Genomic DNA, 27,815 nt, shown 5'->3' with positions numbered 1-27,815 from the left:
GAGATGTGACCGACGCCCCTGAGGAGCAGGGCACACGCCATGAACCTCAGCCCCCCGGCCAGTAGGTTCTGGAAGGAACGATCATAGTAGCCACCACAGTTTGTTGAGAGCTTACTCTGTGCTAAATGCTCTCCTTGCATTACCCCGCTGAACGATCACTGCCACCCAACGTAAGGCGAGTCCTGTTTCTAGCCCCATTTGACAGAAGAGGAGCCTGAGGTTCAGAGAGGTTAAGTCAAACAGTAAGGGGCAGAGCAGAGACTTGAACCCAAGTCTGAAGCCCAGGTCTTGACCCTTGACCCAGCTCCACTGCCCAGACACAGTGTGTCTCGGTAAGTGGGACCCGATCCCCACCAAGTCCTTACGTCTGGGCTCCTGCCTTAGTTTCTCTGCACCGTACATGCTCAGTGGGGGCAATATCCCCACCAAGGGGGCCACAACTGATTCTTGGAGAGGGTGCCAAAAATCTTACCTTTTACTGTATAAAGCGCACATACAACATATAAACAGATACACAGCATAACTGTGGTATTAAAAGTTTATGGGGGATCCAATTAGGAAAAAAGTTCCTGGATCATAGTTGATGCTCGTTTAATGGACATTCCCTCTTTCTCTACCCACTGGAGCCAAACGTGAATTGGTCCCAATGGAGCTTCTGTATGTCTGCCCCAGTCTCTGCCTCGTCCCACCCAGCTCCACCCTCTGCCCTTTGGCTGTGGGTGCTTCCTGCTCCCGTTAGGACGCAAGCACTTCCCCCAACATCCCTGCTTCCTCCCCGGAGGCCCCCTGCCCCCCAGAAGAGCCTCTTGGGACCAGTTTATAGGTTAAACAGGTAGAGGCTTAGCTCAGCTCAAATGGAACTTGAATACTTCAGGTCGTGCTTGTCAATTCTCCCAACACAGGGAAAAAGGTAATTGTCAATTAACGAGCCCGTCAGCTGAGGCAGGATGAAAATCAATGACACGGACCAATACAGAGTGTTCTGATGCCAGTCAGAATTCCAGGAGTGGGAGCCTTTCAAATAGGTACACGCAGTAATTGGCTTCTCCCTCGTGTCCTGTCCCGCGGACGCCACAGCTCTCCAATTAACATGTACTGTTGACAGGCACACAATTATTTGGGTTCACTGTGCCCCAGCCAGTGCTTGTTCAATCAGAACTTGCAAATACATGGCAAGCGCACAGAATAGCAAGTGCAAGATGCTCTGGAGGAAGCTGAGCAGCCAGTGGGTCTTAAAGGAACCCTGGACTTGGCATTTCTTTCCCAGAGAGCTGCCCCGGGTGGCAGCTCAGATGCTGGCTCGGCTGCCCTGCTCTGGTCAGCCCCTGACTGGCCTGTCCCCATGCCGGCTGAGGAGCTCAGTGGGGGCTGCTCAGGGCTTTGCCGGTCGGTCCTGTCTCCCACAGTCTATCAGAAAGAAAGGGACCACCCCCTTCTCTGTGCCATTCGAATTGGGAAAAAGCTGGGGCTGTGCCTCGGCACAGGAGCCTCCATCTGCCCAGAGGGTCATTTCTCATCCTTTCCACCTGGATTATTGTGACCCATCTGAGTCAGCCTCCCGGACGTCCCAGGGTCGGTCCAGGGCCCTTCCTCGTGCACTCAGAGCCTCCTGGGCTCGCTGCCTCTTTAGCACTTACACCATTGGGTTACTCCATGGTTCGTCTCCCGGTCTCCCTCACAGAAGAGTGAGCCCTTTGATGTCAGAGACTAAGTACCATCCACGTCTAAACATCAGCGCTTAGCATAGAAGGTGCTTAGTAAACAGCTGTTGGATGGCTATATGGGTAGGCAGGCAAAAATGAGCGGGTAAGTAGACAGACGGATGTGTCGGCACGTGGAGGAACAGATGGGTACCTGGTGGGGAATGGAGATGGCTGAGAGGGTAGAGCGTAAGTGGAGATGCATGGGGGTTGGGTGGATAGAATGGGTGGTGGATAGAAGGATGGGTAAAAAGACAATGGAGGGTGGACGGATGGTGTGTGGGTGAGTTTCTGGAAGGCCATTTAGCCCAGTGGTTAGGGACATGGGCCCTGGAGCCACGTGTCTTGGGTTGACTCTAAGCTCTGGCATTTCCTGGCTGTGTGACCACCGGCAAATGAATCATTCTCTTTGGACCTCAGTTTTCTTGCGTGGACAACGGAAATAATAATAGAATTTCCTCTTAAGCTTGTTGTGGGCACTAAATGATACCTATGAAACACTTAAACAGTGGCAGGCACAAAAAAGGACTGAAGAACCATTAGCCACTATAATTTTTGTTATTATCATTATTAGTATTAGTAAATGGAGAAGTGGATGGATGGTTGGAAGGATGGATGAATGTGTAGACAGTTAGGTGGATGGATAGATAGATGGATGGGTGATTTGATGCGAGAATGGGTAGACGGACAGGTTAATGCATGCTGTCCATAGATGAGCGAGAGGATGGATGGCGGGGGAGGGAGAGAATGGAAGGAGGGATGGACGCTCTGGGCCAAGGGTAGTGGGTGGAGCCATCCATGGGAAGCCCGCCTCTGAACTCACCCCCAAGGTGTCAGAGACTCCTGCTCGTGGCATCCCCTCCATTTATCCCGTTTCACTGGTCCCAGGAGGAAATCCTACTGGATCCCCCCCTCCCAAATACCCAGGCCTGCTCCTGGTGTGGCTCTGCACAGTTCACAAATCCGAGCTGTCCCTCTCTGAGCGTCCTCCTGGAACGGACCAGCTGGCAACCCAGCCCCCCGCCTCCTCGCCCAGAGCCACGCCCCACAGCCAGGAGACCGTCCTCCTAGACGTGGACAGTGCGTGGCCTGTCTGAATGTGCTGGGAGCCCAGGTTTGCACTCCAGCTTCCAGCCCTTCACCTGAGGGAGCAGGGCACGGCTTTGCCTGCATCCCTCCTTATTCCCTTAGGTCGTGTAATCAGAGACCCAGGAAATGGAGGGAATCGACAGAGCATCTTCCAGGGACCAGACTCTTGGCACTCATCATATTTAATCGTTATCACAGCCCTAGAAGGGAGAGTGTAATTATTCCTGTTTTACGCAGAAAGTCAAGGCTCAGAGTCACAGAGAGGAGTGGGGGAGTGAGGATTTGAACCCGGCTCTCCTAATCCGGTGCCAAGGCTCTTTCTACACTCCCAGCCTTCCCGGGGGCCTCAGAAGGTCCCACCCCATTTCCAGGTGCGTACAAACTGACGCTTGGGAACAGAAGCTGGAACTATGCCATGAATCTGAGCAAACAAACAAACAAAATGCCTTCGAGGGGTGGAGTTATATTTCTTATTGATTTTGCGCTAGGACAACTCGGCTAGAAGAAGTTCTGTTTATGTCTAAAGAGACCATCCCCCCCCCCCCCCCCCCCCACCCCCCTGCTCCATATGACGGTGAAGAACATGGGTACACATCCCGTCTGGTTGTCAGGGATACCACCGTGTGATGTGTTATCTCCCCAGTGGGAGTGGTCCTGCTACAGTCATGCATCGCTTAACGATGGGGATGCGTTCTGAGAGATGGGCCATTAGGCAGTTTTGCCATTGTTCAAACACCACAGAACGTCCTTACACAAACCTGGATGGTATAGCCTACTGGACACCTAGGCTATATGGTACTAGTCTCATGGGACCATTGTCGTATATATGGTCCATCATTGACCAAAACATTGGTAAGTGACACATGACCGTGCTGGTAAAATGGGTGAATCGGCCCTTCTCTGCCCTCTCTCATGGTTGGTGGCTAATCCTGAAATTAGCCTCAGTTGTGATCTGCTCTCTGGGGTCTTGGGTCTTTAATGGGACTCTTGAGGACCAAAAGCCTTCCAGAATCATGGACGAATCCTGAATCGCGGAATTCCAGGCACGGTGCCGGCCGGGCTCCTCTCACACTGTCCCGCGGAGCAGGCTCACGCACCTCCTGGTCAGAGTCCCCTCCCTGAGCCAGACTCGAGGCTCCTTGAGGTAATTAGTAAGTATGTAAAAATTTGGAGCTTTATATGACGTTCAAAGCACCAGGCCACTGGATCCTCAAAACAGCCCCAATACAAGAAAAGGACACTGTAGACCAATCTCACCTAGGAAACTCTAAATAAAATCCTAGCTGATTAAAAAAAATATGTCATATCAAGTAATGTCTGACCCAGGAATGCAGGGTTAGTTCAATATCAGGAAATTTACTACACAATACAGCAACTAACAGACGAAAGGAGGAAAATCAGAGAATCATCTCCAAAGACGCAGAAAATGCACTTAACAAAATTCAACACATATTCATGATGAAAACAAACAGAAACTCTTGGCAAAGTAGGAAAAGACAGGATCAGGAAAAGGAAAAGGATGAGGATTAGGAAAAGATTAGGAACTTTCCTAATCGGATAAAGTATATCAATAAAAAACACTTCAGCCAACATTTTCCTCAATGATAAAGTTTTAGGCATCGTTCCGAACAGTCAGGAGCAAGAAAAAGATGCCCTCTGCCACTGATTCTGTTCAGCCTTGAACTGGAGACCCTGATTGACACAGTCCGGAAAGAAAACGTAAGTAAGCTGCATAAGATAGGGAAAGAAAGAAACGAAACCGTCTTCATTTGCATTTCTACATAGAAAATCCCAAGGAATCGGCAATCGTCTAGAATGAGTAAGAGAGTTCACTGTGGTCGCCCATTACACATTCAATATCTAGACATCGATGAGTTCCTATTCACTTCCAATAACCAATTCAATACCCCTCCAGGTGGGGGCCTGGAGGGTGGCGGGTAGAGCCCCATATGGAAAAGAAGAGAAGATGCTTCCACTCAAGACCAGGGCTGGTGTGGACGCAATTGCCATCATCCTTTCTCCCTGGAGCCCAACCCGGAGAATATCTGTTCGGCTGCCGTGGGGTGCTAAACCTCCAGCAGGGCTCCAGGAAGCCCCGTTCCTAGTGGAGAGCTCTAGCCCTGCTGAGGGTGGAGGGCGTCCGAAGTCAATCAGACAACGGCACAGCACATCTTTTAAACATCGCTGCCCACTGGAAACCTGGAAACCTCCAAACCTCCCCTCAGTTTTTGCTTCTAAGGGGAGCCTGCCTTGTGGAAGGTAACTTGCCCCCGGCCCTCTGTAGCCCTCTCCTCATGGGATCACGGGGTTTTAGCAATGTCAGGGATTCCAGAAGCCGTGGCCACTGTCACTGGAGAAGCTGAAGCACAAAGCCAACCCAAATTCCTATCGCCAGGAGCAACAGAGTTTGGGATAGTGTCCATCCATCCACGTGTGCTTGCACGCGACTCATTCAACACACACTGTGCCTGCCCACGGGTGCCAGGCTCCACGCTAAACTCTGGAATTACAGCTGTGATGAAGACGGACCCTATCCCCTTTCTAGTAAACCTCACAGTCCTGTGAAGAAGACAGCCACGAACGAATAATTTGCATTAGTGAAAGATACGCAAATAAAGAAATGAAGTTAACAAATCAAAAATGGCGAGAGCTGTGGAGGAGACATTCACGGTGCGGGAGGGGGCGGGCGTCAGAGATGCTCCAGGGAGGAGCTACCATCCAAGCTGCCACCCGGAAAAGCCTCCACCGAAACAAACAAACAAGCAAAACTCATAGGAAAAGAGACTCCTTTCAACAGAGCAGGCCAAGCTGAAAGGCACCAGGAACCAACTGAGCGAAAGAGACGCCTGACTTTTATGCAGAAATTTACAATGCATCCCAGAAGGAAATAACAGAAGAAGCAGGAACACTCGGGGGGCAAGGGGAAATGAGAAGCAGGGAGAGAAGGCAGGCCGAGGTCCCCCAGTGCCCATGCCAGGTGGACTCTGTGCCGACTGCGATGAGTCGATGGAAAAAGCAAAGAACGGTTTGGTTCTGGGCTCCGGGTGCCTGAGTAAGATTTTCTGTCTGGTAACGGGCTGTACTTTCATGCCCACTTGTGATAAGTGGGGCTAACGCACGTGCCGTTTCATAACCAGCTTTTCCCCACTGAACAGCATAGCATGGATATTTCCCAGGTCCTTAAATGGCGTTTGATAAAACACCATAAAGAACGGCTCTCCAAGGCAGACAAGCATGGGTGTTCCCATAACTTAGAGACCAGGAGGACGGTGAGGGGCGGGGGAGGAAGCTAGCGTTCATGCAGCATCTATACAAACCGTCTAATTCTCACACCCGCACCGGGATCCAGAACTCTCCTCTTCATCTTGCAAATTAGGGCGCAGGTGCCAGTTGCTCAAAACCAGGATCCTGCCTTCGTTTCCTAGGACTGACACAACAAATTACTACGAGCTTGGCAGCTGAAAACAAGAGAAACGTATTGTTTAGCGATCTGGAGGCCAGGAGTCTGAGATGGAGATGTTTGCAGGGTCCTGCTCCCTCTGAAGACTCCGTCCTTGCCTCTTCCAGCTTCCAGTGGCTCCCGGGGCTCCTCGATTGTGTCAGCATCACCCCACTCTCTGCCGCCATCTTCACGTGGCATTTGTCCCTGCGTCTCTGTGTCTCAAATCCCTCTCTCTTTTCTCTGATGCAGCACCCTAAAACCAGGATGATCCTTGACTTCATTATATCTGCAAAGACCTTTTCCAGACAAAGTCAAAGCACGGCTACAGGGGCTAGAACTTGGGCATATCTTTTTGGGGGACGCAATTCCACCCACTACACAGACCTCCACTCCAGAGAAAGAAAATGAAGAACAAACACATAGCGTGTTAGATGGTAATAAGCGCCATGCCAAAGGGAGTGGGGAAGGAGGGAGCCAAGACGGAATACGTGGGGACGGGCCTTGCAGTTCTAAATGTTGGGATCAGGGGAGGCCTCGCTGTGAAGGTCACATTTGAGCAAAGATGTGAAGGTGGTGACAGAAAAAGCTATGGAGGTGTCTGCATGAAAAGCGTTCCAGGGAGAGAGAAGAGCAAGTTTGAAAAGCCCCAAGGAGGGAGGGAGCCTGGGAAGAATCAAGCACAGAGAAGAGAAGGAGGGAGGAAGTCGGAGCAGCCATGGGACCCGGGTCCTGGAGCGTCCTGTGGGGCATGGTAACTCCAAGTGAGATGGGGCCACCGGAAGGTTCTGCCCAGAGAGGAGGATCTGATGGAGGAACATTAGCTGCCGCGTGGAGACCATGAGGAGGTAACCACAAAAACCCAGGCGAGAGACGCTGGCTTGGACCAGAGAGGCGGCAGCGGGGGGTCAGGGGGACCGGGGTTGTGGGTACATTTTGGAGGTAGAGTCAACAGGATTTCCTGACAATGTGAAATAGGAAACAAAGAGGAGTCTCAGATAACAACCAGGTGTTTCGGTCTGAGCAACTGGAGGGATGGAGCTGCGTGGCCCGAGTCGGAGCAGGGCTGCAGGTGGAGAATTATGGGAAAGATCAGGAAGTGAGTTCAGAATTGAGTGTGAGATGCCAGTCAAGGAGAGATGCTGGTTGGGCAGTTGGATATTTGAGTCTAGGGTTTGGGCAAGGTCTGATCTGGAGATATAAATATGGAATTGTCAGCACAGAGAAATATTTAAAATCTTGAGGAGGGGCCAGCCCTGTGGCTGAGTGGTTAAGTTCATGCGCTCTGCTTCAGCGGGCCAGCGTTTCACCAGTTCGGATCCTGGGCTCGGACATGGCACTGCTCGTCAAGCCATGCTGAGGCGGCACCCCACATGCCACAACTAGAAGGACCCACAACTAAAATATACAACTATGTACCAGGGGGCTTTGAGGAGAAAAAGAAGAAAAAAAGAAGATTGGCAATAGATGTGAGCTCAGGGCCAATCTTTAAAAAAATAAAAATAAATAAAAAATAAAATCTTGAGTGGAGTGAATGTTGATGGAGACGAGGCCCAAGCAATGACTTCTGCAGAGGACACCCCACCATTAAGAGATGGGAGCGCGGAACCAACAGAGGGGGCCGGACTCGCAACCAGTGAGGTGGGAAGAAATCCAGGAACATGAGGCGCCTTGGAAACCAAATGGAGAGCGATCTGAAAAGGAGGCGGGATGGAGGATGTCATATGCGCTGCTGGGTCAGGTAAGACGAGCGCGGAGGAGGGACTCTCCGTGGCGCAGAGGTCGTACAGGTCGTGGGGTCTTTGTTGAGAGCAGTATCACCCCAGGGGAGGGGATGGACGCTGCCTGGAGCGGGATTAAAGGAAGTGGGGGGAGAGACGGGAGACAGACCGCAGAGACCACCGTAACAGGTGTCTTGCTGTAAAGGGGAACGATGGACGATTTGAGCTTCATGAGGTCAGGAAGCCCTCTCCTCTGTGTTTCTGAGCCCCCAGCTTGGAGCCTGGCGCTTAATACACGTTTGTTGATGACTGAACGAATGAATGAGCGTGTGACTCGTGAAAGCAGTGCCTTGTCCTGACTGTCTGAGGGTGTTTTTCTTTTGGTCACCATAATGTCCTTCCCTTGGAAGATGGAGTGAGACCCCAGGCAGCTGTGAGACCCGTGGCACCAGCCATATTGCAGGGAGTTGATTAACTCCGGGGTGTTTTTCCCTTCTGTTCTCAGCGGTGGAGAGCGAGCCTTGGCTCCTGACAACCTTAGTGAGCTCCTGCTTCCCTGGGGCTTCCCACCCTCCCCTGACAGGCCGTCCCGCAGCGGCTGTGCTCAGGAACAACGGAAGGTGCTGCCCTGCGCCTCCCAGCCCATCCTGCGGATCAGCGGGCTAGATGCGAGGGGCTGCCCTGGGCTCAGTCCACAGCCCAGGCTCCCAGCCCGGCCGCCCCCAGCACAGTCCCCTCCACCCCGAGGACGCCCCTCCCCTGGGCTCTTCTTCCAAGTCAGCAGGTCCCGCCTGGGCCTCTGCTGCTTTAGCACCCTGTGCAGCAGCTCCTGTCCTGTCCCGACCGGGGACCTTTGACCACAGCCCCCCCCCCACCGGGGCTCAACCGCAGGAAGGGGCAGGGGTGGGGCCCCAGCATCCGCAGTTTACCAAGCTCCCCGGGCGTTTCTGAAACACCGCCAAGGCTGAGGACCATTCGGCGTCCGTAAAAGCAGACTAACACCACCTTTCCCATTACGGGGAATAAGAAACAAAGCGGAGTGGCCTCCAGGGACCTGGCAGTTCCCATGTGCCCGGCACATGACACCTTCTCTAGCCTCCACAAGTGGTCCTATGCGGGGCATCACTGGTCCCATTTTACAGAGGGGGAAGCAGGCTCAGCGAGGTGAGTGAACTCGCCCTTGGGCACCCAGCTGGTAAGTGCCGGAGGAAGGGCTGGACCCAGGTCCTTGTGACTCCAAGGTGGTTTTCCCTCTGTACCTGGCACCTGGTGGCCTGTATTCTTAGGGGCTCCTTTCTCTTCTGTCAAGCATACATGTAATGATAACCCCAGGCAGAAGGGCTGAGAGGATTTTTATTGGGCTACAGACACAGCTGTATGGGAGTCAGATAGATGGTGTAGTCCCTGCCACCTGGAAGGTGTTGGGCGGGCTTTGTGAAGGAGGGGAGAGGGCACTTGAACTGGGGATTTACGAGCCACTGAGGCCTTGGAGGAGGAAAGGGACATGATCAGAGCAGGAGGAATCAAAGAATGGAAGGGAAGGAGAACAAACCATAGGGAGATGAGTTGGGAGGCGGTTACACTGACTGGCTACTGCAATAGTCCAAGCAGGGAAGAGGAGACAGGCAGGTGTGAAACTGCAGACAGGCCAGCAAAAGGCATACGGGACAGGCCTCTGTGGCCAGCTCCCTTTCTGCTGGAAAGCCAAGCTATTTTCACAAGGCAGCTGGAAGCGCTCCTGGACAATCTCATCTTGAATCGACTGCATTTCATTATAATTTAAGTCTTTCTTGGGCTTCATCAAAGGCCATGAGCGTCTTGAAAAAGAGAATCGTCTCTTTCCTCAGGTGAGGGGAAAACACGCCAGAGCTTTCTCTTCTAATACAAACTAGACAAGGAGATGCGGCTGAGCTTGGCAGAGCCTGCTGGAGAACGCTAATAGACTCGACGAGAAGAGAATTATAGAAAAAGACAGCTCCGGAGGGTGTGGGGGGCTGGAGAGAAAGAGGCCCCGGGACTGCCAGCCCCACGTGGGCTCAGAGGGAGCAGGGATCAGTGTCAGGGCCCAGGGCCTGGATGGGCTCAGCCTCTCTGCCTGGGGACCAGAGAGATAAGAACCCTAGCCCCCAGCATCCCTTCTGGTCAGTTTCCAGTGATCCCATTAATTATGGAGGCTCAGGGACTAGAATGGAATCCATGGCGTTTCCTGCCTCGCGAGGGAGGATGGAAGTGACCTAGAAACATTAGCGAGGAAAAAACCCAAAAAACGAAAATCTCCACATAGCTTTGACGCTCCCACCAGAGGCTGGGAAGGGGTTGGGGGCGAGCGTGTTTTAAAATATTATCCCAGGCCGTTAGAGGTCCCAGGAACCCCTGGCTTCTAAGAAGATGCCTTGATTTGATACAGTCAGATTATCTTCCTCCTGCCTTTAATGAAAACCAGTGCTGGTCTCTGACTCCCGAGCTCAAAACAGCCTTCGCTGGTGACAGAGGCCGGATTTCACCGCCGCACAGGCTGGAACTGTTCTCAAATAGGAAATCGAAGACCCCGAGGGGAAGGAGGGCAGGGGGGCAGGAGGGGCAGAGCAGGAGCTGAATGCCGAGTCAAGGCTCAGCCACGCCTGCTCAGGCCCTGGAGGAAGGGAGGCAGGGGTTCTGGGCTCGCCACTGGCAGCCCATTTGTCCCCTGCCAGCCAGCCCTCTGCACCACAAGGTGCGCATCCCAGCTCTTGTCAGAGGCTCCTGCGTCTTAAGCAGATGCCCTGTCATGCCGAGCGGGGGGCTGTCACCTCCACAGGGCGAGCGCCATCACTCAGAGTGCACATGGTGGCTGCAAGGCTGCCGGTCCGCGGGCGCTGGGGGTCAGGGCTGGAGCTGGGGCCAGAGCCCAGGACAGGCCAGAGGTGGCTTCTAGAAGGTGTTCCCCAGTCTGTCTGTCTCTCTCGCTTTGTCTTCCTCTTTATATTTCCCATTGAGTCTTCGGTCATTTCACCTCATTCTCTCTCAATCTTTGTCTCCTTCCTCTGAATCTCTTTTATTCTCTTAAAAAAAATGGCTGAAGTTGTTAAGCCAGCGATCAAACCCCCCTCCGGGGCTGACTGGAGCAGCGTGGTGACATCTGGTGCTCTCTTTCTCTGCGGCAGACACAGTGGGCTCCCCGTGGAGAGGAAGGGCAGGGAGGGGGCAGGGTGTGGGGGCGGAAATCAGTGCAAACCGCCTGGCTTTCTGGGCTTGGTGACAGGGGCCTGCACCGGGGAGAGGGCCAGAGCAACCCACAAGGGCAGCCTCGGAGCGAGCGGGCGTTCTGCACGGCCAGCCAGGCTGCCACCCCGAGGGAGGGAGCGGGTCTGTTAGGGGCCACGAGGATGCCCGGTGGAGCCAGGAGGCTCTGGAGCTGCTGTCTGACGCGAGCCGGTTCCCTCCGCCTTTGCGTGAAGTGAAAGGGGCAAAGGACAAGCACAGAAGACCCCTGAACTTGCGGCATTCGGAATGGCCCTTCATTTAATCCTCCCACCAGCCCTGGAAGTGGTACTAGTCTAGTCTGAAAGATGAATGAGGCTCAGACAGCCCACGGAATGGCCCCCGCGTGCCTGGCTCGGAGGAGCCGGCATGCTCATTGGCCTGTGATTTTTCCAGTAGCATTTATTCCTGTAGCCGATGGAAACTTGGCCCGTGGCAGGTTCAGAGGAAAGGCAATCAGGGGAGGACGCGCTTCCTGAAGGAAATGCTCAGGTGGGAGCCCACAGGTGGGGAAGGTGGAGGGAGGCGGGAGGAGAGTGGCGCAGGAGCCTGTGAAGGACCCGTCCCCTCCAGCCCCACCTGAGTCTGCCTTTTAGAGGCAGGTCAGGAATGTGGCTCACGGTGCCCTGTCCCTCTTGAGCGATGGCAACATTCTGTTGCTCCGAGGGAAGACGAGGAGGAGGAGGGAAAGGAAGAGAGACAGAGAGAGAGAGAAGAATAGTCTTTCCCACTTCCTTTCACCGCCCCCTGCCCACAATGGGGGACTGTGGGCCGCCAGGAAGGACAAAAGAGAACATTTACTGAGCCCACTACGTGCCCGTGTGCTTCTCCCCATCACAACACCCCCATCCTTATTTTACAGAGACACAGAGAGGTTAAGCAATCTGCTCAGAATCACACAGCTGGTAAGTGGCAGAGCTAGGGCCCTCACTCCCTCCATTTCCCGGGTCCCCAGCTGTGTGCATGCTCTCTGTCTGTCTGTCTGTCGTCTTCAAGCATGGAGCTGGGGGCAGGGTGGTCAGGGCGAAGGGACATACACAGCACCAGATCCACTCAGCCCCAAGGCTGGCTTGGGAGCAGCCGAGGCTGAGCCGGGCCCTGCCACAGACAGAGGACAGAACCAGGGGCGCCACCTGCCTCCCAGCACCCACCAGCTTGAGGCAGTGTAACTGGTAACACCAGCCGGCCTCCCTGCCCACCGGGAGCAAACTGCGCCAGACATCTTCTCCAGGGGACGCGGCCAGTTGAGGCGGCGGCTGAGCTGGGAGGGGTCTGTGATGGGTGGGGACCCAGGGAGTCTGTGTTATAGACCCCAGCTGGGGGGTTTACATGTTTACACTCTGTGCTAGGATATCCTTTGGCCCCCAACCTTATGAGCTGGAGATGGAGGTGGGGGGCTTCCGTGGTTCCACCTGGACGGGCCCTGAGGGCGAGGGTGTCACCTGGTGAGAGGGGAGCCGGGCGCCAGAGGAGGGACTGACACCAGACGGGTCAGCAGGGCGTCCTTTTGCACAGCATGTGAACCGACCATGATCTGAGACGTCCACGGAACATAACGGCACCCACCACGTGGCTCTCACGTGAGCCCTTCGTGGGGAGCTAACACGTGGCTGAGGAGCGCCAGCATCCAGGCCAGGTGAGAGCCCGTGCCCCTCTGACATGCTCGTGACAACGAAACTCAACTCGGGTCCGTGCCCCTGACGGTGGATGCTCTTTATTTAACCCCGACTGATGTGTGGCTTACACCTACGTGAAAAGGTTTCCGAACTCTTTTTTCCAGAATCAGGAGATTCACGTACAAATCAGAGGGACTGGCTTTCCCAAATGCCTCTTCCCATGGGCTCCACCTGGCGGGCTGGGGAGTGGGGCGCCCCCTGCAGGCGGGGCAGGGCCGCTTCCCTCATTCCTGCCCCTCTACCCGCCCCCAGCCTGGCCCCCAGCACCGGGTCTGGGACCTGCCTGCAGCCCCCATAGCACATTCCTTCTGGTCCTTCACAAAAACTCAGCAACTTCCCTGCTCAGGAAAGGATGGAGGCAGCCTGCCACGAGCGAGGGAGCCTTATCTTGGGTCTGCAGGTGACAAATGACATATTTCTCGAAGGGACACCCAGACTGGACGTGCAGAGCCTGTCATGGTGGCAAATGGTGTCCCGACCGCCTGCTCCTGAGCCGCCGGCGAATCCTCTGGGCCTGGCCATCATGCTCTGAGGGTCAGGCCAGGCGGTCCCCGGGCTGTGGAGCCCATGGTGGTTGCCATGGGAACAGTGCCGGGCTGGGCCGGGGAAGGCCGGCTCTGCCCATCACAGGTTCCATCTCCTTTTCCAGTTCTCGTTCATGGGATGGTTGCAGAGCACCGGAACGTGCCAGGCCCTGCCCAAGATGTGAGAAGGAGACTAAGACTCAGGCCCCTGCCTTAAGGAACCCCTGGTTCAAGGAGGCGACAGGAACAGACCCCACGTGACCTCACATCCCCACTGGCTTTGCAGTTCAAGGTCAGAGAGAGGCCCAGTCCAATGCTGAGAGCTGAGAAAAGCCTTTCAGCTGAGGCAACATCAGAAAAGTTTCATGGGGACCGTGGCTTTCAAGCTGGGCCTTGAAAGTTTCTAATAGGGTGAGGGGATCAGAGAGGGCGTTCGGGGGTGGGGGGAGGGCGGGCAGGAGTCAGAGGCTGGAGGTGGGGGAGCACAGGGAGGGAGGGGGCCTGGGGCTGCAGGGGCATCTTCGAAGTGGCTGCTCTGCAGGATGTTAACGTGGCTGCTAGTTCCTCTATGGTCAAATGAAAACGGGAGGACTGGGTTAATTTCCAAGAAAGCGTAGAGAATACAGACTTTTCCAAGTTTGTTTGTTTGCAGGCCCTCCCTCTGCCCCCTCCCTTTTCATTTGCAGCTGAGGGAGCACCCGTTGCGCTGGGGTGGGGGGGGGGGGGGGGGGTGGCAGAGGAGGTGATGGGCGAAAGCCTGGAAGGGGAGCAAAGCCAGGTCATGCAGGGCCTCAGATGCCAGGGGCAGCTGTTCTCTGCAGGTGACAGGAACAGGAAAGGTTTCCAGGCAGAAGGTGACATGATCAGCTTTGCTAACATTTGAGAAAGATCGGGGGCTGCTCGAGGAAGAGGAAGACGGCTTCGGCCCTGGACCAGTAAGAGGAGGGGAGAGCGATGAGGCAGGGGGCAGGGAGAGAGCCGGAGGGGAGGCGCATCTGATGGCCTCTCGGTGGGGCCGCTGGGCACTGCCGGTGTGCAGGAAAAGTTATTCCCATGATGCCCGGGCGAGCAGCCTCCTAAGAACCTCGGGGGTCAGGCTCCACGAGCTGGGCTCAAACCCCAGCTTTGCTCTGGACTCACCGTATGGCCTCAGTCAGGTTACCTGACCTCTCCAGATCTCAGCCTCCTCGTCTGAAAACGGGGCTCATAAATAATATTCACCTGGGGCGGTAAGGATTGAGTGAGTGCTCAATAAATATTAGCCATTATTAATTTTAATATGAAGGAGGTTTTATACTATTTGTACAAAAGTCCAATTTGGGTTTATATTCCTGAACTCTGAAATGCTGTTTTATTCTTCCAGGTACGTACAGTAACCCCGCTGGGCTAGGACAGTATCGGCAGGAAGAGGCGGTGGGGGCTGTCAGTGCCTCCCGGCTGCTGTGACAGAACAGCGCAGACTGGGGGCTTACAGACCGCAGTTCACGTCTCACGGCTCCAGAAGCTGGGAGGCCTGAGCCTGGGGTGCTGGCGAGTTCAGCGTCTGGGGCGGCTCTCTTCCTGGTTCGCATCGAAGCTTCCAGCTTTAACCACAAGTTGGGAGGGGCCCAGGGAGCTCTCTTGGGCCTTATTTAGATGGGCGCGAATCCCATTCACAGGAGCCCTGCCTCCTCCTGAAGGGCCCCCTCCTCACGCCGTCACAGCGCTGTTAGGATTCAACACAGGAATTTTGGGGAACACGAACATTCAGCCCGTAGCAGGGGCCTCTGTTAACCCGCAGATAATAGAGATTTGTAATTAATGACTCATTCCCGTGTCTCCAGCACTTCGAGCAGTTTCTCCAGTCACATCGACCCTCAGCGCCATTGGGACCTGGAGCCTGCTGCTCACTTGCTGACCGAGGTTTCCACTGAGCAGCAGGACCGAGGACCAGGTCTGGCTCGGAGTCATCACAGCCAGGAATGAAAGACAGGAGACGGGCTGAGGAGAGGCCCGACCACCGAGAGCATCGTTCAGAGAAAGGAGCGGGCTGAGGTCGGGGGACCCCCACAGCCTCTCCCTGGCAGCCGGGGGCAGAGGCAGAGCTCACGGCTCTACTTCCTGGGTGAGGAAAGCCCGAGGGACCTGGAGTCACCCACCAGCCAGCCTCCAGCCATCTGCCTCCTGGGGAACAGGACCCTGCGGCAGCAGCTGCCTTGGCTCGTTGTCCACCAGATCCATTCTAGCTTCCTCGTGAGCTGTAGAATTGAAGGTGGGCACCTAGCTGCTCAGCCACACTATACTTCCTGGCCTTCTTTGCGGTTAAGTCACGTTCTCGCCAGCAGGATGGCAGCAGAAGTGATGTGTGGTCCATCTGACACGGAGCCTTTCAGACCACGCCTCACCTCCTCCTTGACCTCTTTGCCCTCCCCGCTGTCTACACCCAGCACAGGGCTGAAACCCAGCTTCGTCCAGGAAGGTGTTTACAACGCCCCAGGACTGGTGGAGAAACACGACAGAGGGGATCGGTCTGAGTCTCCAAGCGACCGAGTGAGGAGATCCACGCACCCAAAGCGACTACGAAACAGACGTGGAAATTTCCTTGTTCTTTATGGTACGGGATGTTGGGGGGTGATGGATGGCAGAGAGTCTCTTTGTTACAGCAGCTTAGCTTCCCCCAGCTACCACAAAGACCCGCCAATAGATAGGACAGAAGAGAATAAGATGCCAGGAGGTCACTTTTGAATCCAGGACCACTGGTTTCCCTTCTAGAAACAGTTAACATCTCCTGTTGTCAGTTTACATTCAGTACTTTTCACCGAACCTCCACCACACGTCCCGCATGAGAGAAGGGCTAGGGATACAAGGAAATGGAAAACAGCAGAAATCTTCAGACTCTGTGACGCATCGCAGTGGGCCCTCTGTGAGGGGCGCGTCCCGTCTCACCTGTCACCTGTGATCCAACTTCACTGGGTCCACACCCTCTGCCCAAATGGGACATGAACTTTAACGTCTCTGCCTTTGCCTGTGCTGTGCCCTCTGCCTGGTGTCCCCGTCCCTCCTTCCCCAGGGGAAGGGCCCCTCATCCTTCTGGATGTCCTCCGGGGTATCGTTAGCTTGTCTTGGTGGGGTCATATTGCCAGGAAGGTGCACATCCCTCTGGTTTCTATTTGGGCTCTTCAGTGGGTCCCATTCCACTTTGAATGTCCAATACTGGACACAAGGCCGGCAAGGAGCAAGCGCTCAGAAGCTTCCATCCATTCGACAGGCACTGATGAGGCCCCCAAGGACGGGAGCCAGCACAGAGAATAAGACACACCGTTGTCCTCAGGTGGCTTCTGTTCTAGTGGGGAAAACAGACACTAAACAAATGTTCACTCTAGCAAATATAAATTACACAAAGTGATGAACAATGTAAGAAAATGAGCCAGGCCTGGTGCCAGAGCACCTTGGATGGACAACTGCTTCCCGATGGGAGGTCAGGGCAGGCCTCCCTGAGGGAGTGCCGTAAGCTGGGACTTCAAGGGAGTGGGCGTTAGGGAGGTGAAGGGGGTGTGTCTGGGGTGGGGATGGTGCTTGAGGAAGAAGGCCCCGTGTGTGCAAATGCCCAGAGACAGGGAAGAGCTTGGCGTGTGCTTATAGGATAATGAGCGAGGAGAATGGCAGGAGATGGGGCCCGGCTGTGTGAGGATTTGGGGTTGTATCTCCTGGGCACCTGGCAGCTATGGAAGGGCTTTGTGTAGAGGAGTGACCTATGTGGTTTCCATCAGCAAGAGAGGAGTCTACTGCAACCGTCCAAGCCCAACCCGGTGAAACCTCGGACTCAGGAGGTGGCAGTGAGGGAGGAGACAGGTGGGCAGGGATGTGTTAGAAGTCAGACTGAGGTACGGGATGCGGGAGCTCAGGGAGATGGAGTCAGAGTGGACTCCTGAAGGCTTCTGGGAGAGGGGAAAGAAGGGTACAAGAGAAGAACGAGGAAGGAGGAGGGCCGTGTCTTCAAGAAACGTACCCAGAAATCAGTCAGAGCCGTAACAGATGGTGTGTAAGGCAAACTGAATGACCGGGCAGAGCTTGCGAGGGAAGGACACCGTTTGCCCCTTGAAACCAGTGCTGTCAACAGCGGAGTGAGGAAGAAGAGAATTTGTTAAAGACTCACGCCTACCGAGAACGGAGGCAGCCCACGTGTGCGTCCCTAGGGGACTGGTTCAATAAATTAGGGGCCTCTCTTAACAGACTCCCGCGCAGCCATGGAAAAGAACAAAGAAACTCAATGTGGCTGGCTGAGGAACTGTCTCTGAGACAGACCGTGAAAAGGCGAGGTGCGGACAGTGCTATTGTACGCGACCATTTGCGTTAAAGTGGGAGAAACCTATGGATATAAATATATAAATATAGAACATAAATTATTTTCCTGAATATAAATAAACTCTCTCAGAAGCCACAAGAGACTGAGAACATCGGTTGTCCCAGGGAGGAGAGCCAGAGTTAAGGAAGACGTTTCCCTCTGTCCTTCTGTGCCTCTTGGACTTGCAACCATGAGAATGAATTAACTATTACACAATTAATCATTATCATTGAAGAAAGAATATATTCCGGCTTAAAGATTAACCAGCTGTCTCACGCAACGTGTAGATCTGACGAGCTACTGTCCGGGGGACTTCCGTCCACTCTGATGAGCTCCCCCCCGCAACCCCCCCCCCCCTCCTGCCCTCTGTCCCCCCCACCCCACCCCCCATGCTGGGGATGTAGCTGTGAGCTGGGGACCTCTGGCTCTGTGCCATCCTGCGCTATAAACCCAGGTGCAAAGTAGGACCCTGGTACCCACTGCAGGCTTCTACAGTTCCGACTGTTGCTGTTAACATTGATTTTTTTTTCCCTTGAAATCACCTAATATACAGAAAATGTATGGTCAGTTCCACAGCAGCAAATAGCCGAAATCAACTCACTCCAAGGTCAGAATTCCAAGCCAAAATGTTTCCACTGAAAACAGCTCCATGTGACCCCATGGGGGCAATCCCCCTTGTGTCCTTGAGGGCCCAGAGCGTGGGGAACTGAGGGAGGCTCCAGCTACTGCTGGAGAGGGAGGGCCAGAAGGAGCCCCCTGTGTTCTGTACGTGAGTGGCCCCTCAGGGACCAGTGTGGGCCCCTGGGCTCAACTCTGCATGGGGCGAGGCGCAAGATGGGAGAGAAGCACACACGTGATTTGCAGGACCTGGTGCCAAATGAAAAGGGGAGGTCCCTGCTCAGAAAGCATCAGAGATTTCAAGGTGGCAACAGCAGGGCCCCGTGTGACCACACAGGCCACACCCCCACCCAGGAAGCAGGTCCTGCCACCCTGCAGGGTAGGCAGCCCAGATGAGGCTCGACGAGGCAAAGAGCAACACGTCCGGTCACAGGGCGGCTTAGTGGAGGGAGCAGGATTTGAACCCAGGTGAAGCCCGTGCTTCTCGCACCACACTGCCTTCTAACAGGATTGCCAACGTGGGGCACTTCGTCCGAGCAGGGCCCTGTCCTAAGCGTCATCCACACATTCATAGAACGCACACAACCTCCTGGTAAGTGCTGTTATTGTCTCTGTTTACAGAGAAGAACGTAAGCACAGAGAAGTTCAGTAACTTTCCCAAAGACACACAGCTACTGAGTGGCAGAACTAGGGTGCAAACCCAGGTGGTCTGACCCCCAAGGCACACTCTCCCACCCCACTCTCCCGGGAAGAGGTGGGCTCTGCAGAGAAGGTTCAAGGGGCCTGAAATCAGCCCAGCCGACCAGGGTGGGCGGGTCAGCCTTGGGAGCAGAGGGGAAAAGGCCAGAAAGAGCTCGCTGTGACCTGTTTCTAGATTTGTCCGGGACACCTCGGATGTCCTGCGTCATTGCCATAGGCCGGTTGTGCAGGTCCTACACACTCTGACTACTTGTAGGAACATGGGCGGCCCGTCTTCAGGGATGGCCTTGGGCTGATGAGACAGCAAAGAGGAGGAAAAAATAACGGAAAATACGGAGAGAAACCTCCGCCTCGCCAGCTTTTCTCCAGTGTGGGCAGGCGGTGTCTAACACCAGGGCAGCGAGTCCCCACCCCAGGGCCTCCAGCAGTGGCATCTCCATCCACAGACACACGAGCGCCCAGCCCCCAGCCGCCTGCGCGTCCTTGCCAGGGCACCGAGACTCTGACCCTGGGTGAGGAGGCGGTTGGCCCCTGGCAGGTTAGGGAGGAAACTGGCATTTTGTGCCTGTGGCTAATAGGGAAAGACAGTGCCTTAGTGGGAGGCACGGGGACCCCAGAGAAGCAGGAATCAGACTGACTTTAAACCCTGGCTCCTTCTCATCTGGGTTCCGTGGGAGCCCGGGGCTAAAGGTCCTACCACGTGGCTCGTTGTGTCCTTCCACGAACCCTAAGAGATGGAAGGTTATGATTCCCATCTTATCAGTGGGGAAGCTGAAGCTCCGAGACAGGAAGTCATCTGTCCGAGAACTCCACGATGACAATGGCCAGCCTGGACCCAACGACAGGTCTGTCTGACCCCAGCGCCTGAGCGGGCCACCGCTAGGCTATTCTGTTCCGCGAGGTGACCTGGGGGGGCTTCCATTTCCACATTTGGAAATGAGGCCTGAGCTGCTCCGCCCCTGGAATCCGTTCCCGCTAAAAGGCGATGCTGCGCGACCAGCTCCTCGCTCTGCAGCCGGTGCTGAGTCAGGTGCTAAAGAGATGAGCGGCGTTGAAGAGCCGCGTGCTTCCAGGCCTGTGGAACCTCCCACAGCGGGTGTGAGGCCTGTTGCACAGTTTGTATGGTTTTATTTTATCTCAGATACCCCGCGTTTGGACCTTCCAGATTCAGCACACTCATGGATGTAAATGAGATGCAAATCAAGCGGTCCCCAGTAAACAGAAAACCAAACATCTCTGACTGTAGCTCTTGTCTCCTCCTTCTGGAGATCAGGGGGATGGGCTCTCTGCTCACGTCTGTCTGATTTACTGGTCACCACCGGTCCTCCCAAACAAAGGACGGCATCTCCAAGCACCCACCATGGCAGAGGTGCTTCCAGGGGCCCGGTTCTGGGGCCCTCCCTCCGTCTGTGTGCGTCTTCCGGAGGCAGGCCCTCACAGGCCTTGATGGAACCCACTCAGAAGATAAGGTGAAATTCCCCTCTGCTCAGGACTCAGTGACCGGGATGAGCTCTAAGTGGCGGCCGGACCAGAAGCCTCCACGTGACAACAGAAATTATGACACACACAGGAATAGCTAGAGCTCTGCAGAGTACGATGAGGTACAGAAGGCCGGCGTGGTGACAGCATGTGAACACCCACAAGCAACACAGCCAGCTGAACCAGGTGGGTGGACAGAAAGCCCCAGGCCAGCCCAAGGGTGATAGTGGCAGTGGACCCTGGGCATCTGGGAAGCAGTGCAGACTACGGCCAAGGACAGCACCTGCCCTCTCTCTGGCTGGCAGCCCCCCGACCCCGTGCAGGAGCTACAGGCCCCGAGAGACTGGTATCTCAAAAGAAGCTGCAGACCTTGATTTCTGATGTGACATTCTTGATTTCCGGTTCAATTTGCTGTCATACTATTGAGCTCAACCAAAGCTTGGGGTCTTCTGGCTCACAGACCTCTGGTTCTAAACCTCTAAGGTAGGTGCTTCTCAACCTTTCCTGGGATCATCAGACGCTTTGAAAGCATGATACATGCAAGTGCAAAGAAAAGCCAGGGTGTGAGAAGATATTTGCAACTCATTTAACTGCAAACAATTGATGCCTAGAATATATTACAACAAACACAACCCAAAAATCCTTTAGGACACTATTGATAAAAAACCATACAACTCAACAGAAAAATGGCTAATGGGCTTGAACTGTACTTTACAGAAAGGAAACCCGAATGGCTAATAAACAAATAAAAAGTGCTCAGTCTTGCTAATCATCAAAGAAATGCAAATTGAGTAACATTACCAAGCCACACACTCCCCAGATTGGCAAAAATGAAACGTCTGACAATATCGACATGGGGGACACGTGGAGGAACCGGAACTCCCATCCACTGCTGACGGGAATGTCAACTGGTGGCAGCACTCTGGAAAACGGTTGGGCACTGTCTGGGAAAGCTGAATGTGCATGCCCGCCATGACCCAGCAACCCCCTCGCAGTTGTTTTCCTTAGAGAAACTCTGGCGCGTGTACAAGAGAACGTGCCCAGAACATTGTTCATAAAAGTCAAATCCTGGAACCATCCCGAATGTCCAGAACCCACTGAGCTACAGTTACGTGGGGCAAGACTGCAGAGCAGATCTCAGGCTCACGCTCGACGGGGGTGGATCCCAACGACGGTGTGGTGTGACGTGCGAGAAACAAGTTGGAATATTTACAGTATAAATCCATTAAAAGTTCACAAACAGGCACCACTAAGCCCGGTGCTGTTGAGCAATACGTTCATAGGTGGGAAAACGATAAAGAAAGCAAGGGAATGATAACTTAAAAAAAAATGAGGATAGTAGTTACCTCTGGGGGGAGGAGGGAGACACAATCAGGGAGGCCCCCCGGGGGCGTCTAAGATATTGACAGTGTCCTATTTCTCAGTGGGGGGGATTGGTACACGAGCATCCATTTCATTAGTCTTTACGTTAATCACGTAGATTTTAGGTACTTTACGTATTTATTCATAATAGAATAAATAAATCTTTTTTCTTTCTGCCATTTAAAAAAAAATCTGATGAAACCTATGGATCCCACTTCCAGAACAATTCAAAAGCATCCAAACGCTCCATTTAAAGGCAGACGGCTCACAGACCCCTCAGAGATCCTCCACGGGAGGAGCTCACGTACGTTGCTATGGTCGATCCACACATCCGTCGGCCCCGGGACGGGGTGGCCGTGTTTATTTCACTGGTGCAGTGGTGCAGTCAGGGAGCAATGTGGATTAGAATGTTCCAGCACTTCAGAACCAACCCAGGCCCCCCAAAGAGGACTCTGCTCATTGGCTCCCTCCCCTCCCTTCCTGGAGCGTTTCCGCCTCATTGCCCCTCCAGGGCCACAGCTCTGACCGGCACCCCTAATTGCTGGGCCCTCTGCTCTCCCCCAAATCTCGGTCCCTTGGCGAAGAGGAAAGTAAGAAAACACCAGAAGGTAGTTAATTGCTTGTGTTACAAATAGTACCCTTGCTTTTTAAACCTTAAGAAGATAATGATCTGTTTTTGGTGTATTAAAGCTTAGTTGTTTAACTGGGGGAATAAAAATCAATGTCAAAACAGGGGAGCCCAGAAGCAGAGTAAACATTCTCGAGAAGCAACGTTGCGAGGTGGACTCAGAAGCTTCACCATGTGGCTTGGGGAAGCCACTTCTTCCCTCGGCCGCGGTTGCCCATCTGTTCAGGGAGGAGTTGGGCTTCTGGAAGATGTCTAAGTAATCTCCAGGGCTGCCATCCCGGGATTCTCACCGCCAGCTTCATCCACTCCATTCTGGAAGCCACGAGACGAGAGCAGTCTTCCTCAACAGAGCCCAGTGCCTGGTGCGTGGCAGGGGCCCAACTAAGAAAGTTATTGACTGCCTCTCTTCTTGTTCCTGTTCCTCCAGGACCTTCCACAGACTGAGCCCTTGGCTGGCCCTCAATGTCGCTTTCCTCGCCCGTAAAATGGGGAGAAACACGTAGGGCCAGTGTGAGAATTAGATGAAATATGTAAATGCCCCTTGCCCAGTGCCCAGCACACACTAGGTCCCATCCAGTTGGCTCCCCTTGTGCCTTGTCCTTCTGCATCGGTCACCTGAAAGAGTGCCAGGGTTCCGGCTGGGTTCCCCCTCCCCCAGCACACACAGAGCAGCTGCTCCATCGCCAGGACTGACCACCATCCCCCCGGATGGCGCAGAGCGTCAGGCAGGCTGGCACAGATGCTGGCCAATCACTCCGGGTGGCCAGGAACTCCGGGTGCCAATGAAATGCTAAGCCCTCCACCCCAGGGAGCCCTGACAGCCTGTTTGTTAGACAGCGTCCCCAGGGGCCCTGGGGCCCCGACACCCAAGCAGATCCCTCCACACCTCCCTCCCGCGGGCCAAAGCCGCAAAGCTTGAGTCCAAACGGAGGGCGCTTCTGCCTGGAGAGTGGTTAGGGAAGGTTAAAAGTGGGAGACTAGGAGAGAAGGACAGAGAGAGAAGGGAGGAGGAAAGAGGAGGAAGAAGAGAAAGGGGGAAAAGGAGGTTGAGAGAAGGAGGCCAGAAAAGAGGTAGTCGAGAAATTGGGGAGTAGAAAGAGCCAGAGATGGTTTCAGGGCCTGGTGGTGGGAGCCTCGGATAAATATGACTTTGTATCAGCAGCTTGCCTTATCGTCTGCATCTAATTTGGCCTGGGTCAAGGAGGCTCGGTCAAGAGGGCTACCCACTGCTTCTCTTGCCTCGAGGGAGACACGCGCTTAACCTCCTGGGGCACAGACTGCTGGAGACCAGGGGACCAGGGCTCGGAGTCAGAACCCGGAAGGGAGGCTGCTGCATGCCTAGACTGACGGTCACGGCTCCTAACGGGTGGCCCTCCCTGCACAGGCCTCGGGTGGTAACAGGACCGCTGTCACCTGGGGCACTGTACTGCGCCCTGAGGTTTCCCCACGTCCCACCCAGATCACTAAAATCCTCTCCTGTATTCAACTCTCCTCAAGGTACCCAACTTGAGGGAGCCATCTCTTTCCTGCCGGGACCACCTGAAACAAACACATCGTTTGTAACCCTCAAGTGAGCCCTGCCTCCGGGTTATCCCATTTCCACATAAGGGAACTGGAGCCCAGAAGCTCAGAGAGGGGAAGCAAGCAACTTGGCTGAGGGTGCACAGCTGGTGACAAAGGAGCTGGGATCAGAACCCACATCAGCTGGACTCCCAAACCTGGCGTTTTTATGTTGCTCACAGAGAGAGAGAGAGATGTTCCACAGCAGGGATGGAGGTCAGGAAGCTCAGAAGTTAACACTGCCACCGCCTGCCTGGGATCTCCCTTAGCTGGAGTCTCAGAGGCAGCCCGGAAACCTTCCTTCCTTGCCCGGAAAGCCGTGGCAACCCCTTCCACCGACGTGTCCACATGACATCGTCCCTCCATCCTTGGTCCCCCTGCCAGCGCCCTGGGTCAGACCTCTCTCACTCCCTCCCGCCTGGGCCATTGCCTGGCTGGGCCTCCTGCCTCCATCAGCCCACCACCGTGGGAGGGATCTTTCTAGAACACCCCCTCGCATCAACACTTCTCCTTCCTAGCATCTGTCTCTGCGTCGTCACTGCCTACAGGATAAAGTCCATCCTCTTTGGCATCAAAACCCTCTGCAGCCCGGCCTCCGCTGACCTGCCCCACTGGCCTCGTCACCACTCCTGCCTGGCAGCCACCAGAACGTCCGCAGCTGGACACGGGCCCGCTCCGCCCGCTTCCTGGGTCTTTGATGGACTTTCTTGTCCATCTGGAGCACCCCTCTGAGTCCTCTGTTCTGGGTGAGCTCCTATTTATCTTTCAAGATCAAGCGGAAACCGGATCGGGGAGGGTCCTTGGCTCCCCCTCCATCACCACTTCTCCTGCCCCCCCCCCCCCCCCCCAGAGACCCTCTCTCCACTGTTGCCCCCAGACTGTTAGCTCCTGCCTTTGGTGAAGCGTTTTTTCTGCTGCCTCAAATCCCGCGGGCAATGAACCGAGGCAATAAATCAAAGATAAACCATGACTGTCTTTACCTGGCATCTTACCTGCCCTGTGCTGCTCTCTCTTGCTGTCCCCTGGACTCTTGAGGGCAGGAGTGTCTCCTCACCCTCCACATCCCCAGGCCCGAGGTCGGCAGTGCTCAATACATCTTGCCAATCCAGCCACTAGGATGAACGGTCCCCCGCCTGCAGGAATGAGAAGCCTTTGGATCTGGGCTGCTGTGTGGCCTGAGGCAAGCCCCTGAACCTCTCTGTGCTCATTTCCTCTCCCTTATGCCTGAGTTTTAAGATCTGCCACTTGCTCGTAAACATTTGACTGTCCCTTTCCTCCCCGTCCTCAGAGCCCAAACCTTCTCCCAAGTCTCGAGCACTTTATATTTTATGTTTATTTACAGCTTTCTTTTCAGTTTTCCCCTTTGAGTTTCCCGCAGTCCTTCTGTTGTTGATTTATTTGCGCTCAGAGGAGAGCTGGCTGGATCACAGAGGCGCCTCTGGCAGAGCCTGGGAGCCCCGTGCGTGCCCATGTGAGTTCTCTCATCCGTAAAGGATTCTGCCTCCTAGCAAGCGTGATGGGTCATGGGAACACACAGGCCCGTGGCGGCAGCCCGGACAAGGACTCCGAACCCCCTGGAAGCCCAGCTGGGGGGATCCTGGACCGCCCTCCCCCTCTTCAGAGAATCATCAGGCAGGATTTGGGGCAACCCACATCCCTCTCTCGTGATTCACTTTTCCCTGGGGGGCCTCCCCCATGTCCCCCGGGCTCCCCATAAACGCACAGCCTCTCCCAGAGGCAGGAGTCATCCAGACGCGCTGTGTGAAATATCGGGCTGGTGGAGACCTGGCCTCCCCCGTCGCCTCATTATAGCAAGCTTTCCCACACACGGCCTCCCATTCGGAGACCCTGGGAAGCTGGGAAGCCATCTGCTTATAGTGACGTGACTTATGACTTATGGTTATGATTATGATTCCTTTTTTTGTTTTGCAAAACATCTGCTTTAACGGGGAAAATGCTATCCGGAGGAGTGGTGGGCTGTAAAAATGCAACAGCAGGAAAAACTGCCGCTAATGGTCACTACATGGAACAGAGCCTCAGAGATCAGCAGGGCTGTCACGGAGGCGGCTCAGGAAGTGGCCTCTGACGTCCCTGCCAGGGCCTCAAAGAGACCCAGGCTCAGCCCCTGCTGGGGGAGGCAGCCCCGGGAGACCGGCCTCCTAGCAGAGGGCAGTCCCCTCCCCCAAGCCCTCCGTCGCCTCTCAGCCCGCTCTGGTCCACGCTGTCAGTGGTGGGAGGGGGCAGGGACCCTAGACTCTGGGGCCAACAGCCTCTTGTCCGGCTGCTGGCTGAAGGAGGATGCCAGCGCTTTCAAACCTCCCTCTTTCCTCCAATTACAAGATTAACAACCCAACACAGACGTTTTCACCCACTTTAACTCCTTCCAGCAGCCTGGGCTAACCAGAGCCCTGCCTGGGGAGCCCCTGGGCCGCCTGGGTTCAGAGACTTGCTGTGTGACCCCGGGCAAGTCCCTTCCCCTCAAGGTTTCCTTCTCTGTGAAATGAGGGCTTAGGGCTTCTAGGTCAGCAGGGCCAGCGGTATCACGCCTGTTTTCTCTTCACTGGAATGTAAGTTCCAAGAGAGCAGGACTCTGTTACCCACTGTGTGCCCAAGACCTAAGATAGTCCCTGTCACCAGAAAGTCACCCCAAAGATCTTTGATGTATGAATTCTGCAGAGTAGCAGACGGATGCCCTGAAGGTTCAGGGGCAGAGGTTTGAGAAGGAGCTCAGAGCCACTCTGAGCCCCCAGCTCAGGAGAATGGTTTCCCAGGGCTCCCGGCTCCCACCCATCCCCCCTCACCCCCCACCCCTCCTCCACCCCCACTCCCTTCCCCCGTAAGTAAGCCCCTTCTTTCTCAAAGGAGAGGCACGTTCCTGGGGCTGATGCTCCCCTGGCCAGGTCAGCCAGCGGGGTTAAGAGTCCCCAAGACTCTTTCCTCCACATCCTGTCAGGAGAAGCAGGCTGGCCTGTGGGTCTGGGGCTCCTGCCCCTGGAGCTGCTGCCCCGCTCCTGAGGGGCTCAGTCCTGCCTTTGGGAGTCGATTCTCTAAGCCAACCTCTGGAGGGGCCTCGTGAAGCTCTGGCGGCTGCCGAAAGCGGAAATGCAAGTGGGCAGTTTCTAAAAACCAAGCCTTTGGCCTGTGATGGGCTGCTGGTCAGGATGGGGAGACAGGCTAAGCAGGTCTCTGGCCAGAGGAGGTTATGAGGTGAGGGGCCTTGACTGGACAGTCAGCGTCCTGCTGCCCCACCTGTGCCACCCGAGGGGGCGCAGTGACGTGACGGGGCTAAGGGAGAGAACAGGGGACCCAATAGCATTCTCCAGACCCAGCTGGCCTTCTCCTCCTCACTCCCCACCAACCTCCCTGCTCCCGGGCTTCCAGCATCACTGGGCAGAGAGGCTCAGGCACTCCCTCCAGTCCAGGCCTCTCTCCTGAGCTCTGGGATTAGATACTGTCCCTTCTGGTCCTCCCTGCAATGTGTCAGGAATCAAACTCAACATCTCTACCAAGACCTGGTCCTCCATGGGCTCAAGACTGAGCTTCGGGGGCCCCTAGAGGCTCCTCCCTCACCCTCATGCCCTGCCTGCAATCTGCTTGAAGCCCTATGGATTCTGTCTCTTAACCACCCTGAATCTGCCCCCTCCTCTCCATCACACGCCATCTCCCGTCTCCTGGCTCCATCACCCTCTCCTGGCTCCATGACCCCTTCCCTGGCTCCATCACCCCTTCCCTGGCTCCATCACCCTCTCCTGGCTC

The 27,815-nt window shown here is 55.0% G+C and overlaps 1 long non-coding RNA gene across 1 annotated transcript; it reads right to left on the bottom strand.

The window, feature by feature from the left end:
* Positions 1 to 14,727: 14,727 nt before the first annotated feature.
* LOC124229265 (uncharacterized) lies at positions 14,728 to 25,502 on the bottom strand. Its single transcript, XR_006885842.1, has 3 exons — positions 25,400 to 25,502; positions 25,052 to 25,192; positions 14,728 to 16,711 (listed from the first exon to the last, which is right to left on the bottom strand). It is a non-coding gene; the product is annotated as an uncharacterized LOC124229265 (long non-coding RNA).
* Between the last annotated feature and the right edge of the window lie 2,313 nt (positions 25,503 to 27,815).

Source organism: Equus quagga, chromosome 17 (assembly GCF_021613505.1).
Source record: "Equus quagga isolate Etosha38 chromosome 17, UCLA_HA_Equagga_1.0, whole genome shotgun sequence".
NCBI lineage: Eukaryota > Metazoa > Chordata > Mammalia > Perissodactyla > Equidae > Equus > Equus quagga.
Note: the sequence above shows the minus strand (reverse complement) of the source record. Positions and strands in the feature narration are given on the sequence as shown.